At 35.2% G+C, this 21,259-nt stretch overlaps 1 protein-coding gene and 1 pseudogene across 1 annotated transcript in view; both read left to right on the forward strand.

Moving 5' to 3' along the window:
- Positions 1 to 7,926: 7,926 nt before the first annotated feature.
- LOC127154551 (E3 ubiquitin-protein ligase TRIM39-like) lies at positions 7,927 to 14,729 on the forward strand (annotated as a pseudogene).
- LOC127154548 (E3 ubiquitin-protein ligase TRIM39-like) overlaps positions 7,951 to 21,259 on the forward strand; it is a 239,635-nt gene continuing 226,326 nt past the window's right edge. The window contains exon 1 of the mRNA XM_051096147.1: positions 7,951 to 7,975. The gene's annotated coding sequence lies outside the window, so the exon portion shown is untranslated. The remainder of the gene's footprint in view (positions 7,976 to 21,259) is intronic.

Genomic DNA, 21,259 nt, shown 5'->3' on the forward strand with positions numbered 1-21,259 from the left:
CCTATTTTATTAACCAATGTCTTTGCTGCTGACCTTCGATGATCCAATTCAACCAAACAAGCAAGCCCTGCCCAGATTTAAAAAGTAAAGTAACGCATTACTTTCCATAAAAAGTAACTAAGTAACGTAATTAGTTACTTCTTTAGGGAGTAACTCAATATTGTAATGCATTACTTTTAAAAGTAATTTTCCCCAACACTGCTTATATGCATTTTCTCATTTCATATGGATAAACTAAATAAGCAAAATAAATTCACAAAAGTTGACTAAGCACATGTTCATTTTTATTAAGGTTTGGTACTGTGTTAGTCCACCAGTGGAAATAAAACCACATCCTGAAGCAAAACCAGTTAAAATCTGAGGAATTAAGATTTGGAAATCAATTTAAGAAGTTAATTAGAAGTCAGCAGAAAGAAACGGACTGGAAAGACAAACACACACAGTCATTCATGTAAATGATAAAGTGAATCTTGTTTTGTGTTCATCCACTTCTCTCATTTGCTCTTTTTACATTGACTATCACTCGAAACAGACTAATACAATCAGATAAAATAATCATTTCTCAAATAAGTTACACAACTAGCTTCAACTAACTTCCTACTGAACTGTCACCAACTGAATTGCAGTGGTCAAACTAATTTCAAATATAGTGAATTAAGATACAAACTTGATCATAACGCACAATATTTACATGTATTTTGAGATGCAGCTCGTCCTATTTATGCAGTGTTTTCACTAGTTAACAGTAAACCGGTTACCTTACCTGACTATGTTCGTAGATTTGAGTTAGTTGTCTTTGGGATGGATATATCATCATACTTTTTTCGCGTTTTTCAGTCAATGTGATAAAACTAGCGAGCTAAGCCGGTAGTAGTAGAGAATAGTCCAGAGAATAGTCTGTGACTCACTCTCGAGGTGGACAGGAATCCGCTCCTTCTTCACAGTGTCTTTCAGCACTCCAGTGTAGTACATGACCATCACCTCATACAGCAGACATTTGTTCTTCAGTTAGTAGTAGGCCTACTGAGAGTATTGTATAAACATGGCGGAAGACGCGAAAAGCAAACAGATTCAACTGAGGGAGTCGTTTACGCTGATTAAAGATTCAAGTGATTCACTAGCACAGCATAAAAAAGCCATTTGGATACGAATTTCGACTTTGCTTGTAATAATTAGCCAGCGTAGGGGTGAAATTAGGCTTTTTGAAACTCCGAATCAGTTACCATTGCGTTGCAAAATGATTCAATATTTCGAAGCGCTTCAATCAGATCGCGGATCATTTCATTCAGATGGGTCTTTAAAGCGCGTATCGCGAATCATTTGTTAGATCGGATGTTCGAATTGGGTTAGCGAAACATTTGAGTTCGAAACCTCGAAGCGGTTTCGTGAATCATTTGCTCTGGATCGGAGCTTCGGAGCTGGTTCGCGAATCATTTCGCGAATTGAATGATTCGCGATCCGCGTTCCAAAGTCTCGAACTGAAATGATGGCTCGCGAATCATTATTCAAACTTCGAAGCGGGTTGCCGAATTATTTGCTTTAGATCGGAGCTTCGGAGCGGTTTCGCGAATCATTTGATTTAGTTCGAAACTTCGAAGCGGTTTGCCGAATCGTTTGCTTTAGATCGGAGCTTCGGAGCGATTTCGCGAATAATTTGATTTAGTTTGAAACTTCGAAGCGGGTTCGCGAATCATTTCATTTAGACCGGAACTTCGGAGAGGGTTCGCGAATCATTTCGCGAATTGAATGATTCGCGATCCGCGTTCCGAAGTCTCAAACTGAAATGATGGTTCGTGAATCATTATTCAGATCAGAGCTTTAAAGCGGTTCCGCGAATCATTTGATTTAGTTCGAAACTTCGAAGCGGGTTCGCGAATCATTTCATTTAGACCGGAACTTCGGAGAAGGTTCGCGAATCATTTCGCGAATTGAATGATTCGCGATCCGCGTTCCGAAGTCTCAAACTGAAATGATGGTTCGTGAATCATTATTCAGATCAGAGCTTTAAAGCGGTTCCGCGAATCATTTGATTTAGTTTGAAACTTCGAAGCGGGTTCGTGAATCATTTGCTTTATTCGGAGCGGTTTCGCGAATCATTTTATTTGGATCGGAACTTCAGAGCGGGTTCGCGAATCATTTCGCGAATTGAATGATTCGCGATACGCGTTCCGAAGTCTCGAACTGATCCAGCATTCAGTAGAGCTAAAAAAAAAAAACAAGGTGTGTGGGAAAAAAAAAATTAAAATTAGTAGTGTTATACATACTATTTCTGTGCTGAATTAAAGGTACACTATGCAACTTTTCTGTTAAAAAAAAAATGTACAACATTTATATAATGAGCGAATACATCACCTTCTTTTACAAGATGCATGCAGTTTCATTTAACCGCTAGAACAACGAAAGTTACACAGTGTACATTTAATGTTAATGAGATCAGGATTGACTCTGATGTGAATGTATACTCTCTGAAGAATGTTCTGATTCAACTGGAGAAAGCTCTAGATGGAACTCTAAAAAAAAAAAATCTCTCAATCTGGTATGTGAATATCAAAAACAGTGTATAGATTTCTTATGTGAAGATCTATCAAAACTTAAAATCAAAACAGGTTAAAGCTGTATTACTTTATGGGAACTATCAACATACCTGTACAAACTCCACTAATAATTACATCAGGAACACATATAGGATATAAAAATGCAAGCTTCACATTTATGCATTTAATCTCTTCTACATAATTGTCACTTAGACCTCCATTGTAAGTGTATTGTAAACTGTAAACACATTCTGCATTCTGTTTTAGAAACTGCTAAATAAGGCACATTAAAATCCTCCTGGTTCTGCAAATTGAGAAACTCACTGTTAACATTAAATTAATCCTATAAATAATTCAAAATCTTATATTGTCATCTGTATTCACATGGTTACAATTAATAATACTGTATTGTAATTACACTTACAATACTTTGTTTATAATCTGTATTATATACATATATACATATGTTTTCTCTCAGTGGATGTGACTCTGGATCCTGATACAGCAAATCCATATCTCATCCTGATGATGGAAATCAAGTCAGTGATGGAGACACTGAGCAGGACGTCCCAGAAAATCCAAAGAGATTTGATGTCTGTTCTTGTGTTCTGGTAAAGTAGGGATTCGGTTCAGGGAGATTTTACTATGAGATGCAGGTGAAGGGAAAGACTGAGTGAAGTTTAGGAGTGGTCAGAGAATCCATTAACAGGAAGGGAAAGATCACACTGACTCCTGAAGATGGATTCTGGATTCTGATTCTGAGGAATGAGAATGAATATAAAGCTTGTGATAATCCACCCGTCTCTTTCTCTTTAAAAGTAAAACCTGAGATGAGGAGGGTCTGGTCTCTTTTTATGATGTGGGCTCCAGATCTCATATCTACACTTTCACTGGTCAGACTTTTACTGACAAACTCTATCCGTATTTTAGCCCATGCCTTAATAATGAAGGCAGAAACTCAAAGCCACTGATCATCACACCTGTCAACTGAAATTAACACAACATGTCTGAACGCAAACTGCCCTGAAATATGAAACATGAAAATTGGACATAACCCTTGTTGTCTCTGAGACAATATGCGTGGTTAATGCAGTGTTAGAAGGCTCTTTCAGTAACTTTTTTTTTCTTTTACTTTGTGTAGGTATTAGGAATGCTAATTATAACCGGTTAACCGTTAACCGACGGAAATAATTATGACCGATTAATACAATCAGCCGACGCGAAATGTTTACAAACACTAAAACTTTAGCTTCCCCTCACTCTATAAAAAAATCTCCAATTTAACAATATTCAGGAAAGAACAAGGATGTAAAATATAAGAAGCTAGACTATATAAACGACAAGCCAAAATAAATTCATTAAGGCTAAAGTGAAAGTGAAACTGAAACTAATAACACAAAAATATTTTGAGATGTATTTGAATGCCAAAATACTATTTATTACATAAACCTGGTTTTGTACTTCACTTGCATTCCAGCATCCACATAAAACAAATGGTTTGGCATAATATTACTTAAGTGTGTGTTGATAACGATTAAGCAGTGTGTTTTTTTTATTTATATGTTTGACTGACTGTATTTTATTATGATAATGGAAAGGCTTTTTCCTTCTAACTGTGGAAACGACTCCGTCTAGTCATACAGACAATCGAAACTGTAAACGGTTTGCGTTTGTTTGTGTACTTTCAAAATAAAAACAAATCTTTGTGCTTTTGCAAAATAAAGAAAAATATAGGATGACGCTTTTTAGCCGTCTTCCTTTCGCGCAGCACAAAAATGAACCAAAACTCTGCATACTATAGCGACTTGTTGCACAGTTTTTTCTTTCGTTTCGTTAAGTAAAAATATTTATTGTATAGGCCTATTCATTCATTATATATATAGCCTAGTTTTATGATGTTTTTCTCCGCTGGCAGAAGCGCTGCAAGTGCATGATGTGATGCGTCCATGCGATTCCTCATGTTTTGTTGTTTGCTGCTTTTTGCACACGTAAAATTAGTCACTGGAAAACAAATTGGGTTATTTTTAACGAGTTACAGACACTTATCCTTTCTAAAATAATTAAATTCTATTTTAAAATAATCTTGTCGGTTAACGGTTAATAATCGGTTAACTGGCGTCGGCTGTCGGTAAGGAAAAATAACCGAAATGAACATCCCTAGTGGGTATAGTAAATTAACTGAGGTTAATACATTCACTGTCATAACTCTTGCGCAAAGTACTGCGGCATAACTCTTGTGCAATTTTTTTCTTGCCACGTACCCGCACCTCATCTTGCGCCAGAAAGATGATCAAGCAGACCGAGACGACAGAACACGGCCTGTTGTTTTCTTTATTTTTCAAGGCGTGACATTTTATAGTCATTTTGAATGTACACAAATAAAAATAGACATTTTACCATTTACAAATGATGTCTTAATGACAGATCAGCCTTCTACAAGCCAGTTCTTATTTACATAAATACCTGATACTTGATTACATAATATGGAAACTTTGGACTGAATGAGAGATGCATGAGCTCAATGTCATACCAGTTTCACTTACAATAAATTTGTTTAGCTTGACGTTTAAAATAAATGTTGTTTGTAATGAATGGCACTATATAGGCTATTTTTATATAGGCTACTACATAGCTTTATTTTATGCAATCTTGTTAATATTTTTTTCTTAAATACCATTATTTTAAAGGGGTCATCAGATGCCCATTTTCCACAAGTTGATATGATTCTTTAGGGTCTTAATAAAAAGTCTCTAATATACTTTGATTAAAAATTCTCAATGGTTTTGTAAAACAACACCCTTTTTACCTTGTCAAAATGAGCTCAGCAAAAATCATCTCATTCTAAGGGGTTGTTCCTTTAAATGCAAATGAGCTCTGCTCACCCCGCCCCTCACTTCTCTCTGTGGAAAGATATTGTTTACATTAGCCCCATGTAGCTGCGTTTAGCTGCTAAACTTGCTAACTACCACGTTATAAGGAAAGGCGATCGCAAAGATTCATAAAAAAAAACTTATACTCACTTCTGCTGTAAGTGAAGCTGGATCATGAATGATTCGCGCGGACATAGACGGATATATGTAGATCGGGAGGTGCATTCCCTTCACAAACAAACATAATCCACTGCATCTTCAGCGGCTCAGATGTCGGGAGTAAATGACGACCACTATGTTCATTATTACATCCAGCAACACAACACCTCAATCGCTCAATCGGAGATATTCTTGTCTAACTTACATTCCTGCTCCAGCATCAAAACAAAGAGGGCGGACTGTGACAGCTGATTCAAGGTAAATCGCTCATGTCATTCAACTATGGTGGGAGCGGCATCTGTCGGTGTGACGCAACAACGACAGGCATCTGAGAATGGCTCGATTTGAAAAAGGGGATATTATTTTTATAGATTAATTAAAAACCGCTGCATGGATTTTTATCATTATAGGGTAGATTTGTACATACACTGCCAACACACATTAATGTTCAAACAGCATGAAAAAGTGAACTTAGCATCTGATCACCCCTTTAAGGATTTGTCATGGAGTATGGGAGAGTAAAATATGCATTTTAATAGTGTTTATGTTTGTTAATGTTGTATCTTATTTACCTGTATTTTACACTATTTTTGAATGTATTATTCTAATAATAAAATAAAGCAATAAGGCCCAAGAAACCGTGGTTTACAGTGAATTCATATTCGCACGTTGCGAAGCACAGTTGTAAATTCACTGTAAACCACAGCTTCATGGGACTTATTGCTTTTCTAAAATGATTATTCCATATAAATAGCATGGTTTCACAAAATCTCAGTTTCTCTTTCAAATGACCCAGTGTGACTCTCAGCTATTATAAAATTATGCCGTATTATTAAAAAAAGCATAGGAGGGAGACTACGTGTGATGGTCTTCATCCTATGATTGAGAAGCATTCGAATTCTGTTATAAACAATTAAATGCTAACTATAACTATTGTGTTGTGGCCGAAATAGTTGGATGTAATTACATTATTTATTTCAGGGCTTGTACTAGCTTTCGCACAACTATTTACAGCACATAAATGCTCTAAAATGATCCAATTTAAAGGCTATTTTTTATGGGATAATCAAAATATACTTTGTGGTAAACAAACATGTAAAAATTTAAAACATCAAATTAGCATTATAAACTGTAAATAGCAGCAGAGAAGCACTTATTGGTTTATTAGTCATTCAATTGCACTTTTTCCTTTACATTTTGAAATTATAAAATTACCAATATAAAATATCAAATCAGCAATAAAAAGTTTTGCACGTTTTTTGTGTATGAAGTAAGAAAAGTTAAAATCATTTAACCCATCCAAATACACACACACACAACGGGGAGCAACTGGGGTTCGGTTTAACCATTTAAAACTGTTGTTACTTAATACAAATAATATTATAGCTGCATGTACTAGAAACAGTCAACAATGAATTTCATTTTCATGATTTAGTCGGGTTTGCTGAGCATGAAGAGCCATTGTTGATCAACAATGAAAACACATTGTTTTTTGATATAATGCAAATAGAGCAAGTGACTTTAAAAGCAACTCTTGGGTGATTTGAAAGCATCTTTCTTATATCAGTTACTGACATGGCAGACAAATGTCATGAAAATGTAAAAACACTAAAGGAAGAAAATTACCTGATGAAATAAAATCATCATCATCATCATGGCCCTGTTGTTCCTCAGCTGTGGTTTCTCTCTTCATCTTCATCATCTTCTTGCAGTCCAGCAGTTTGATTGAGCACATGTTCAGTGGCGTCTGCAACATCTGCTGTTCTCCAGCATCACAGTCTGAACCCAGAGACTCTGTGGAGGTTTGATCACTGGATCCATGACTGTCACACACACTGTCCTGAGCGTCAGTGGAACAGAGTAAAGTGAGGCTGAGCTCCGAGTCCTGTGTGTCTCTGGATCTCTGTTCAGAGAGTTGATCTCTGACGCTCCAGACTGAATCCGTCCCATTAGTCACACACAACCAAACCGTTTCCAGCTCCTGAGAAACAGAATCACAGTGACTCTTTATATAACAACTGTTACTCTGAAGGAGGCTGTTGGTAGACTGTATGAAAATTAAAGAATGATTTATTTTAGATATGACAAAATAGCAATCTAAAAATACCAGGTTTATTTATAAAACAAGTCCAGCTCTATGTTAGTCTACCACTGTATATATAATCAGATCCTGAAGCAAATCTGTCATCAAAATGGCACATACGTTCTGTAAGTTTCTCACACTGTTTAGGTTTACACACCCAGCAGGGATTAATTATAAACTGTTCCATATATAAGATTATAGGTGGAGCTACAATATGACATCTTGGCAAGTGAAAGAAAGACTGCAGTGAAACTGAAATGAAACAGATTAACAGGAGGCTTTTCAAACAACACTTCTATTCAGAAACCAGACCTGATATTCACTCACAGGTAAGTGATGGGAATTAAAACACTAGTTCAGTAGCTTCATATAAAGAAGTGCAGTATCAAGAACATGAAGCAGTATCAAAAAGTATGTTAAAAATGTCAGTTATTTGGCTGTGAAGCAAAGTATGATGTTTGCTGTCAAAGGCTGCAGAAACAGGAAGCGTACTTGAACTGCAGACAGAATGAAAAAGTCCAGTTAATTCATAACTTCAGTAAATTAAAATAGCAGGTATTTAGCAGGTATTATTCTTGTTTGAAATATTGCACTTATGTTTTCGGTTTTGTCTTTCATAAATAAAAATAACACATTTTTATATTAGTATTAAAATATTGTTGTAAAAACTTACAAATATTTGAGAAAGATATTTCCTTTTTTCTACCACCCAATAACATTCATTGTAGTGCCACATAGCCTAAAGCTTCAGACCAGCAGTCTCAGACAGGGGTGGAGCTTATAGCTGAGTGAGGTTTTAGTGGTGGAAGCAGGTTTCGACATTTATTCACTCTGCTCTAACGTCCTTCCATAAACTGCTGTCATATATTGCTTTATGGCTGTTTTGACTTAAACAGTGGTTCATAATTTTAGTATAATTTTTAACATACAACATCAAATTCTGCACACAACTGTAATTATGTGCATTGCTATATTCAGCATTGTAGATGATATATTGTCATTACATAACTTTTCAGTCATGGCATCCTCTAGTGGTCCATTAAATGAGGAGCTCCAGTGCTCCATCTGTCTGGATGTGTTCACTGATCCAGTCACCACTCCATGTGGACACAACTTCTGCAGAACCTGCCTGAACAAGCACTGGACAAATACACAGACCTGCTTCTGTCCATCCTGTAAAGAAAAAATCTGTAGAAAACCTGATCTCAAGATAAATACAACCACCGTAATGGGGGGAAAGGTTAAGATGATTCAAAGGGCCATGTTCAGAAAGGGAAGCACCAATACGCAACCTCTACCGAGGGGGACAAACCAACATCCACTTCCACTCCCTCGAAAGCAAACTCTACAGAGGACCCAAGTCAATATGTTACTCAGGGAGCCCAGAAACCATAGTGGCGCCCCTGAATACAATGCTAAGAGTGTTGCACAACACTTTAAGGAGAAGCTCAATCTAGGAAGATCTGATGTGTTCTGTGACATCTGTGATGAAAGAAAGCAGAAAGCTGTGAAGTCCTGCCTGATGTGTCAGAGCTCTTACTGTGAGACTCACCTGGAGCCTCATCACAGAGTCCCACGTCTAAAGAAACACAAACTGATCAACGCTATGGAAAATCTGGAAGATTATATATGTCAGAAACATGAGAGACCTCTGGAGCTGTTCTGCAGAGATGATCAGACGTGTGTGTGTCTGTCCTGCACTGAAGGAGACCACAGGAACCAAAACACTGTTCCTATAAAGGAGGAGAGTCAACAGAAGAAGGCAAGAGATTTATCTATTTATTTTATTTATATAGTCATTTAGCAGACACTTTTATCCAAAGCGATTTACAAATGAGGACAATGGAAGTAAGCAAAATCAACAAAAAAGCAAAGATATTTATGTGTCAGCTAGTGGCTTTTTTTTTTTTTTTTTTTTTTTTTTTGTTAATTGTATAATATATATAAAGAAAATATAAATTAAAAACATTTTAAAAATACAATACAAATACAATAGAATTATAACTAGGGTTGCAAAGGGGCGGACAATTTCCGGAAACTTTCCATGGAAACTTTGTCTGGGGAATTTTTGAAATATTCCAATTTGGAAATTTAACAGAAATTTATGGGAATTTATGGGAATTCATTGGAAATTTGGGGAAATTTAGAGAAGCTGTATCATAAACAAATATAAATTTCAACATTTTGTTTGATTATAAGCTGACATGCATGCAAACTAATACAAATTTTAAAAATGACATTTTTTGATTTTTTTTTTTGGAATCTGTGATGCTTTTTTCCTGGATTTAACTTAAAAAGAACATAATTTATTCAAAACTGAAATCTTTTCTAACAATATAAGTCTTTACTATTACTTTTTATTAACTGAACACATCCTTGTTTAATAAAAGTATTGGAAAAAAAAAAAAAAAAAAAATACTGACCCCAAACTTTTGAACAGTACTGTGCTGTTAAAAAAGGATTTATATTTTAAATAAATGCTGTTCTTTTTCATTAAAGAATCCTCTAAGAAAAGGGAATTAAAAAAATATTAAGCAGCTGTTCCCAAAATTGATAAATCAGCATTTCAGAATGATTTCTGAAGGATCACGTCAATGTGACAGTGAAGACTGTAGTAATGATGCTAAAAATTACGCTTTTTTCATAGCAATACATTATATTTTAAAGTATATTAAAACAGAAAACCATTATTTTAAATTGTAATACTTCACAATATTACTGTTTTGTTCTGTATTTTTGCTGAAAAATAAATGAAGGCTTGATGTACATAAGAAATCATAAGAGATGTTCAGAAAACATTAAAAATAGGAATGTGTCAACTTTGACCAGTTCTGTACTTCTGTATGAAACTGGCTAGCAGAAGGTATAAGGAATAGCACTGCAGCTTAAGCTAGCTAGCACATGATACTTCCTAAATAGTAAATGAAATAATGCTAACTATCTTAGATTGTTCATATCTGATTTACTGGCTAGCTACTGTATAAACACTCGGACATGAGACATACTGTATAAACATTTTGGTTTTTGCTAGTTAAACTTACCTAAACTTACTTACTTTACATAAGTAATATCAAAATTTAGATGTAGCCCTTGGGCTCAAATGCAGCAACTGTGCCTTCAGAGAAAATGGCGGGGAATTCCCCCCTTAGGTGACTACTAGGGGGACTGTGTGGGGGAGGGTCATTTTTAGACTGTTTTATTAAATTATTATTATCTCACTTAAATGTTTGCTCAGCCAGTGTATTTGTTTTAACAATGGCATAATTTAGTTGCACAGTACCTTACACACAGCACAAGGAAGTTTTAAACATATATATTTTTGGAATATTTATGTAATTTACATGAACACTAACCATAATATATTTTGATAGTTTGATCTGTGCATGTTATAGAGGAATGTACAGTGGATGTAGGGTGTGTGGCCTTAACAGCCCTGCAGTAAGCAGTGTGCATGTGACTGAGCAGTGTGTAAGTCAGAAGTTAAACTAAAATTGCATTAAACCTGGTTGTTTTAACCACGATTATGCTGCAAGTTTTTCTTCTCATCTACATTTACATTCCCAGTTCCTGCAATTTTGCAAATTCCCAGTTTATTCTCAATAATTCCCATTAATTCCCGTATATTCCCATTAATTCCCGTTTAATCCCATGGAAAGTTTCCAGTCTTGAAAATTCCCGGAATTTTGCAACCCTAAATTAAAATTATAATTTTTTGTATAAAAATACATCCAAATATCCAAAAAAAAAAAAAAATTATACATATATATATATATATATATATATATAACAATTATTAAATAAAAGAAAATAAATAAAATATAGTGCATAATTAAATAATCACCTCTCCACAGCGAGATGACAACAAAGGACCACATACTCACTGAACTTTAATACTTTGTGTAAAATAATAAATAATATATAAAACAATTATATTACAGAATAATTAAAACAAAAATGACATCAATAATATATAAAATAGTTATACCATTACAACATAATTAAACAATAATATAAAATATAAAAAATATAGAATTAAAATAAACTATTAATAAAAAAAAAATAAATAAATAAAAAAAAATGAAAAATAATAAAATAAAATAAAATAAAATAAATAAACAAGATATGATTTAAGAAATCATTTGTTTGGCACACAAATGATGCATGTTAATGCACATACTCAACTTTAAAGGGGTCATCGGATGCCCATTTTCCACAAGTTGATATGATTCTTTAGGGTCTTAATGAAAAGTCTATAATATGCTTTGGTTAAAAATTCTCAATGGTTGTGTAAAACAACACCCTTTTTACCTTGCCAAAATCAGTTCTGCAAAAACCAATCTTATTCTGGTCGAGGTTGCTTTAAATGCAAATGAGCTCTGCTTGCCCCGCCCCTCTCTTCTCTCTGTGGAGTGACCAGTCTGTTTACTTTAGCCACTAAACTTGCTAACTAGCACAATATTAGGAAAGGCGATCACAAAGATTCATAAAAAGTTAAAAAAAAAGTTTAAGTTACATTTACATTACTTTTTATCTTTCCTATTTTAAACTTAACATTAAACATAACATTTATAAAAAAACAAAGAGAAAGAATATATATATATATATATATATATATATATATATATATATAAAATGCATTCAAAATTGGCAGTGGCTATTTGCACTAAGTGTAAATTGCGATATGTGCTATTTACACTAAGTGCAAAAACCAATGGGTTCTATTTACACTAAGTGCTAATAGCTATAGATTCTATTTACACTATGTTATATACTTATATATGTTATATACTACTTCTTGCAAATAGATGCAATTATCTGCACCTTAGTATTGCCGTACATTAAAACAGTATGCAGTAATAACATATTGAGTGTACATGATAGTTTAAATTCAATTTATTAAATGATCATGTCAATCGCGTTGAATCCTTTATCCTCTTTAACACTGGAGCTGACTATTGACAGCTGTCTATAGTGTTGACTAGCCCAATCACACATTGGTGGGCGGGGTTAATATAAATAGCCTCTGCCAACAAGGTGGGCTGTTTGCACTTAGTGTAAATGGACACTCTGTTAAAAATTACATTAAACCAGGGTTTTTCAAACTGGCCTTAAAGGGAAAGTTCACCCAAAAATAAAAATTCTGTTTATTCGTTTATTCCCAGAGCAGAAATTAAGATATTTATCATGAAATCCGAGAGCTTTCTGACTTTTTTCTCTTTATGTACAACCAGCTGGTTCAGACACAGAAGGATGTGCAGCAGATGATCCAGAACAGAATGGAGAAGATTCAAGAGATCCAGCACTCAGTAGAGGAGAGAAAGGTGAGTGATGTAATTATGGAAATTAATTTGATTAAAGATTACACAGACACATAAATTAAAAAATAAAAATGTGCATGGATAAATCATCTAATAAATATCAGCAATATTCCATAAAAAAATAAGAATTGCCCATTTAAATTTTATGGTGACTATTAATTAATGTAAATACATAATAAATTAATTTCTCATTCATCAGAGAAACACAGAGAAAGAGAAATCAGCCAGTGTTGAGCTCTTCACTGATCTGATTCGCTCCATTGAGAGATGTCAGTCTGAGCTGCTGAAGATGATGGAGGAACAGCAGAAAGCAGCAGAGAAACAGGCTGAAGATCTCATTAAAGAGCTGCAGCAGGAAATCACTGATCTGAAGAGGAGAAACACTGAGCTGGAGCAGCTCTCACACACTGACGATCATCTGCACCTCATACAGGTCTGTCAACATCTGCCTCCGAGTTCAGGACCTACCTCACCAGTCATTAGAAATCATTCAGAACAGAATGAAACACTAATAAATTGATACTAGAAAAATGAGTTAACTTTCTCTCTCCTGCTGTAGATTTTCTCTTCCCTATACAGACGTCCACACAAGAACTGGACTGAGATCAGTATCGACTGTGAATGTGCTCCCTATGAACAGAGCTCTGACTCTAGTAAAGAAAACTCATGAGACACTAAATAAAAAACTCAGTCAAACTGGTATGTGATTAAATACAGTTATAAAGATTTTATTTTTTGTCTAAGAAATTAGACAATTTCAAATCAATTTTTGAAGGAATATTCCCAGTTAAATCCAGTTTACAACTCAAATAACAAACAGTGCAGTTTCACTAATTTAATAATAATTGTAAATACTGGAGCTTTAATAAATATTTAAACCCTAAATATGATTGTCTCATTGACTTAAATTATATTTACTTATAATAATTCATCATCTTATATTGTCATCTGTGTCCACAGTGTTGAAGTGTGTACGAAAGTTTTCAGGTACAGTGCATACAGTGTGACACCATTTTCTTTAATACACTTTGTAGTCTGTATTACATACATATGTTTGTTGTGATGTAGATTGATAATGTCTAATCTCTCATCTAGTGGATTTGACTCTGGATCCTGATACAGCGAATCCCTATCTCATCCTGTCTGATGATGAAAAACAAGTCAGTCACGAAGACACAGAGCAGCACATCCCAGAAAACCCAAAGAGATTTGATGTTGGTTTGTGTGTTCTGGCAAATGAGGGATTCAGTTCAGGGAGATTTTACTATGAGGTGCAGGTGAAGGGAAAGACTGAGTGGAGTTTAGGAGTGGCCAGAGAATCCATTAACAGGAAGGCGGAGATCACACTGACTCCTGAAGATGGATACTGGACTGTGATTGTGAAGAATGAGAACCACTATATAGTTTTTGATAATCCAGTGGTCATGTTCTCTCTGAGAGTAAAACCTGAGATTGTGGGAGTGTTTGTGGATTATGAGGAGGGTCTAGTTTCTTTTTATGACGTGAAGTCTAGATCTCATATCTACTCTTTTATTGGTCAGACTTTCACTGACAAACTCTATCCATATTTTTTCCCAGGTAATAATGATGAAGGTAAAAACTCAAACCCACTGATCATCACACCTGTCAAAAAAAGGAAAATCAATTCCTCCACAAAATGAAAAATTAATTCTAAAAGATTATCTATATGATGATCAGTGTTGTGGAGTAACTATTTACATGTAATGCATGCAAAACAAAATATCTTCATGGAACACGATCTTTACTTAATATCCTGCTGATTTTTGGCATAAAACAAAAAAATCATTTTGACCCATGCAATGTATTTTTGGCTATTGCTACAAATATACCCCAGCAACTTAAGACCAGGGTCAGGGTCAGGCCAGGGTCACATACGGACTAGTGTCTGTGAATATTAAATGAAATATTAATTTTAAATATTAAATATTAAATTACCATTTAAATATTAATCCTGCATATTATGTGTGTCTCGGTGTGAATGAATAGTGCAGGCACGCGATTTTACTACACTTGTGGAGTTTTCAGCCTCTGCCGCCTCAATGTATGAGTACATGAACGCATAAACATAATCTCTAGATCTGCTCTGAGAGTCACTTCATAAGCATTTTATCATTTCTTTAAAGAAAAACTACTCTCATAATATATACAAACAGACACCAGTGTTTAAAACGAATTCAAATGATGTTTCAATCAAATGTCTCCAGAGTTTAGGACAAAGAATCAGTTAACATCACAACAATCTCAAAACAAAAAAAAGGTGCTAAAGTCTGATTTTGTGGTGGCCGTATTATAATCTTAATTGAAGTGATGATGGATTTTGAGAAGTCTGACAGTAATGAGTGATGAGTACTACTGTTATCCCTGCCTGGTGTAAATGTTTGAAAATGATCAACAGTTAAAAACATTTGTTAGAAATTTAGAAAAGCAATCAATTACATTAGTTTATTAAAAGTAACTGAAATGGTTATGTCGCTTTTAAAAAATGGATTTCATCACACCTATTTTTGGGTAATGTAATAAAAAAAAACACTGGACCATGAACATCCTAAATGGGATTTTAATTTTCAAAAATGGAAGCTCATTTCTATAAATACTGACTTGATAGGCTGATGTTACAGAAGCCCTAGAGACCATGGATTACTTTTCTTTCCTGTTTTCTTGTTATCGCAACTTAATTTTCTTATGATCTTGACATAACAAAATTTGTAAGTTAACCAAGGACAGACTAAATATGCATTTGTCATCCAAGATGTCCGCAGGGCTACAGACAGACCGAATGTTTGCTTGAGGACTGTTCATTGGAGAATGCTACATACTCAGGAGCATCCAGCAATTGATGAAAAAACTTGGGAGAAACTGACATCAGGGAGAATTAAATGCCATTTGTACATCCCAGATAAAGAGAAACATTGTCCACTTACTCATCTGATAAGCCTTTGCCAGTAAAGGAAGCTTTCAAGTGTCATGTAAGAATAGGCAGCTGCAAACACTGCAGTGGTAACAGACCAAGCAATCACTTCAGTAACAATACCCAGAAGTCTTTCTGTCTATACATACTGTCTATAAAGAACCTGTCTATACATAGACCAAACAGTTCAGCCAGTAGCCCATCCCTTAAGAAGAATACCATTTAATCTAAGGGGTCCTGTGGAGGAAAAGATCAAGGAACTCCTAGAAATGGACTGTATTGTTATATCTTGTTATGATTATTACCACTTAAATTACAACTATTTGATCATGGAAATCTTGAATGGGAGTTTTATTTCCACAATGAAAGTACTAAATTACTTAGTGTTCATGACCCTTCAATCTAGTTAATGTTTTTGACTCTAAATTTCATTCACTTAAGTGTGGGCTGCTTTAAAGTCACACAAAGCTCCATGTAGTTTCTATAGCAAAGTTAAAGTGGATAAACACATCTGAATGAAAACACTGAAAGTCTTACCCATTCATGATCTTTCTGATGCACTGCATTTCCAATTCCTCTTAATGGAACAAAATGTTCTTCAACACTTGTGATAGCGGCTTCTGGAATGAGATCTTGACTATCAATTTCACCCACCACAATGTCCTCTAGACTAGAGGCTGAAACAGTAAAAACATATGTAGAGTTTCTATTTGTGATGAACCCTTAAAAGCAAAAGTAAATATGAAATATAAAAGATGAAGATAATGCAAAAAACATGATTTACAACTGCTATAACTGGACGGAAATTAAGGACACTGAACACATAAAACATTCTTGTTCCAGGACAAATTTCTACATTATTTTTAACCGAGCATGTGAATTTTAAATATGCTGTCTTTAGATGCATTGAACCAGACTAAACATCAATGTGCAAAACATAGAATTCATGTACATAAATATTCATTTAAAGAAAAAGTGAGCTTGTCAATGGAGCAGTACCCTGAAAAGACTATTTTAAGGTACTAATATGCATCTTTTAGGAGTGAATAAGGCACGAAGATGTTATTTTAAGAGTTTGAAGGTACAATTCAACTTTTGCTTTTTTGACTTGTGCCTTCTTTGACTTTTACCAATTGGTGAATGGCTCTTTTATACAGAAGGCGGGACTTATTCTGTCTCCTCACTGATAACTGATGTGAGCGAACCGTCTTTTGGAAATCTAAAGTCTAATATCCACTTTATTTTGCAAGGCTAACATAAAATGTTTTCTGTGAATGTGTGAGGCTTCCGATTCATTAGCCCCTGTAGGTAAACAACCATTAGAATAATTAATTTGCAGTAGGTGGTAAAACTATTTGTGCTACACATGTGTGTTTATAATTACAACAATAAAATAATATAAGAAACACCATTTTGGAATATTAAGCAGCATAGTGAGCTGTTTTGTACAGATACAAATAACTGAAAAGCAGATGACACATGAAGTTACAATTTGCGGCTTCGCACTTACATTAAAATAAGGTGGATTTGACTAATTTCTCTTTTATGTCAGTCTCTCTTCACCCTCTTGTCAAGCTGTCTTCCTTTCCCTCTGTTTTGACTCTCTAAATGGCCAAAAGGCAATTTTTATATATAACAGATAATATAATCTGTGAAAAATCATGGTTTTGGTTCACAGAAATAGATTTGAATGCTCTTAGATGAACATACAGAACGGTTCTTAAGTAGTTTCTGAACTCTTTGTCTTAAAATAAAATGAATGTGCTGTAATTTAAGTATACATTTCTATAAAATAGCACAGGAAATGTACAGAAATATGCTCTGCTCAAGACCAGGCACTAATGAATGTGACAAGAAAAGTTTCTCAGAAGTTAGTCATTACTCAGCCAGGGATTGACAGCTTGCAAGAGGACATCAAGTATTACTTTACCTCTCTATTTTGTGCTTGAATCACAAATTAACACAAACATTCATTGATAATACTTACTGATGCCTGTGCTATTGTTTTTCCTCCAACATGACGTCACTTCCTGGAGGATGGTGTTATTAAGTGGCTTTTATCAGCTAAAAACAAAGGTGTAGAAATGTACCAATATCTAGCAACTAAACATGCTATTCTCAAATTTCTGCTGTTTTTTCCCCCCTAAAACTCTGAGAACTGTATGAACTCCTTTCAAATGTGAGCTGCTGCTGCTTCATTTCCTTTACAGCAGATCTTAAACTACAAAATAGTGAATTACCGCCACCTACTGTCAGTATGGAAACACACTTCATCTCTGGAGTATCAGGACTCGGGCATTATTTTCAGCTCCTCCTGCATCCAAAACAAAAAGCACACTAATATATTGTAGGAATATATATATTTGACATATGTTTAGGTATATACTTAGGTATATAAGTAACGTATAGCCAGAAAAGAAACTCTGGGTGTGCATCAGAAAAACTGAGTGTGCCACATGTATTTAGGGTGACCACCTGGAAATAGGGCTGTTGCGGGACATAGATGTGATTTTGCGGGACACTGCGGGACACGTGTGAGACTAATACATTTTCTAATGTTATGCTATGTAAATGGTTACATCCGTTGTCATATGCACTGATCTGTATTTCTGAGCGTGTACAGGTGCTGGTCATATAATTAGAATATCTTCAAAAAGTTGATTTATTTCACTAATTCCATTCAAGAAGTGAAACTTGTATAATGTATACATTCATTCCACACAGACTGATATATTTCAAGTGTTTATTTCTTTTAATTTTGATGATTACAACTGACAACTAATGAAAACCCCAAATTCAGTATCTCAGAAAATTAGAATATTACTTAAGACCAATACAAAGAAAGGATTTTTAGAAATCTTGGCCAACTGAAAAGCATGAACATGAAAAGTATGAGCATGTACAGCACTCAATACTTGGTGGTGGCTCCTTTTGCCTGAATTACTGCAGCAATGCGGCGTGGCATGGAGTCGATCAGTCTGTGGCACTGCTCTGGTGTTATGAGAGCCCAGGTTGCTCTGATAGTGGCCTTCAGCTCTTCTGGCATATCGCATCTTCCTCTTCACAATAGCCCATAGATTTTCTATGGGGTTAAGGTCAGGCGAGTTTGCTGGCCAATTAAGAACAGAACAGGGATACCATGGTCCTTAAACCAGGTACTGGTAGCTTTGGCACTGTGTGCAGGTGCCAAGTCCTGTTGGAAAATGAAATCTGCATCTCCATAAAGTTGGTCAGCAGCAGGAAGCATGAAGTGCTCTAAAACGTCCTGGTATACAGCTGCGTTGACCTTGGACCTCAGAAAACACAGTGGACCAACACCAGCAGATGACATGGCACACCAAACCATCACTGACTGTGGAAACTTTACACTGGACCTCAAGCAACATGGATTCTGTGCCTCTCCTCTCTTCCTCCAGACTCTGGGACCCTGATTTCCAAAGGAAATGCAAAATTTACTTCCATCAGAGAACATAACTTTGGACCACTCAGCAGCAGTCCAGTCCTTTTTGTCTTTAGCCCAGGCACTTCTGATGCTGTCTGTTGTTCAAAAGTGGCTTGACACAAGGAATGTGACAGCTGAAACCCATGTCTTGCATACGTCTGTGCATAGTGGTACTTGAAGCACTGAGTCCAGCTGCAGTCCACTCTTTGTGAATCTCCCCCACATTTTTGAATGGGTTCGGTTATCCCTATTGCTTGTACACTTTTTTCTACCACATCTTTTCCTTCCCTTCGCCTCTCTATTAATGTGCTTGGACACAGAGCTCTGTGAACAGCCAGCCTCTTTTGCAGTGACCTTTTGTGTCTTGCCCTCCTTGTGCAAGGTGTCAATGGTCGTCTTTTGGACAACTGTCAAATCAGCAGTCTTCTCCATGATTGTGTAGCCTACAGAACTAGACTGAGAGACCATTTAAAGGCCTTTGCAGGTGTTTTGAGTTAATTAGCTGATTAGAGTGTGGCACCAGGTGTCTTCAATACTGAACCTTTTCACAATATTCTAATTTTCTGAGATATTGAATTTGGGGTTTTCATTAGTTGTCAGTTATAATCATCAAAATTAAAAGAAATAAACACTTGAAATATATCAGTCTGTGTGGAATGAATGTATACATTATACAAGTTTCACTTCTTGAATGGAATTAGTGGAATAAATTGACTTTTTGAAGATATTCTAATTATATGACCAGCACCTGTATATGCAAGCTAGAGCGTGTCTTTTTATGAGAGGAAAGAGAATCCACCATAATGTGCTCTAGACATTGTCCTTAAAATAACGCCATAGACACCGCCTCAAACGGAATGGAACTGTCGCAAAAAGAATAAATACAAAGCTTTCTTAAAAAGGAAAAAGAACGCATGGATGTTTTCTTAATACGATCGTTAAAAATCAACAGACTGGTGAAAATGCGAGACATTTTTTCAATGTGCGACGTGCGGGACAAGGGGTGAAAATGCTGTGTGGTACAACGCAAAGCGGGACAGGTGGTCACCCTACATGTATTATCAGATTAAGGTGAAAAAAAAAAAAAGAGACTCCTATTACTAACATTACAGATATTTTTTTATATATATACATATATATTAAAATGATCAGAGATGCCAAAAAGGGCAGAGTCGGACTCAAGTCTGAGTCCCAAAGGGCCGAGTCCGAGTCGAGTCCGAGTCCAAGGAAACACTACTGTTTGTCAGTATCTTAACATTGTTTTAACCAAAACTCGGTCCTGGAGGGCCGGTGTCCTACAGAGTTTAGCTCCAGCCCCAGTTAGACACCCCAGAACCAGAAGATGAAAATGAGGCTGTGAGGGATAAACCTAGTCTTCACAGTCGTACACACTGTGTATAAAGCCCTACATATACTTTCCATAAGTCACAGCAAACTCACACCTGTTTTATTTTTGAATGCATTTATAGTTACATTAATTACAATAAATTACATTATATAAAGAAAAACTGATGATGTGCCATTGATTTATTAGAAAATAATGCTCACCCAAGGTGGTTTTGGACCCATTAAAACTATTGCTGCAAAGATGTTAGAGAAAATTATTTTTCTTTGAAGCTAGAAACTGCCACCATGTTTAAAAAAAATAAATAAATAAATAAATAAATAAATAATAATAATAATAATAATAATAATAATAATAATATATTTTTTAAAATTAATTTAAAGGCTATTGCGGAATAGACTACTACAGACATTTCTTAATAAATGTTAAAATAAAACACTGCAAAATCTTTACTGTATACATTAAATATGATTCTTACTAAACTTAAGTGTTTCAGTCAAGAAAAGAGAGTGATTTTTCTTTTGTTGTTTGATTAATATTTATGACACGGTCGGCGGCTGCAGGTTTATGCTGCTGTCA

This window comes from Labeo rohita, chromosome 23, assembly GCF_022985175.1.
Source record: "Labeo rohita strain BAU-BD-2019 chromosome 23, IGBB_LRoh.1.0, whole genome shotgun sequence".
Classification (NCBI taxonomy): Eukaryota; Metazoa; Chordata; class Actinopteri; order Cypriniformes; family Cyprinidae; genus Labeo; species Labeo rohita.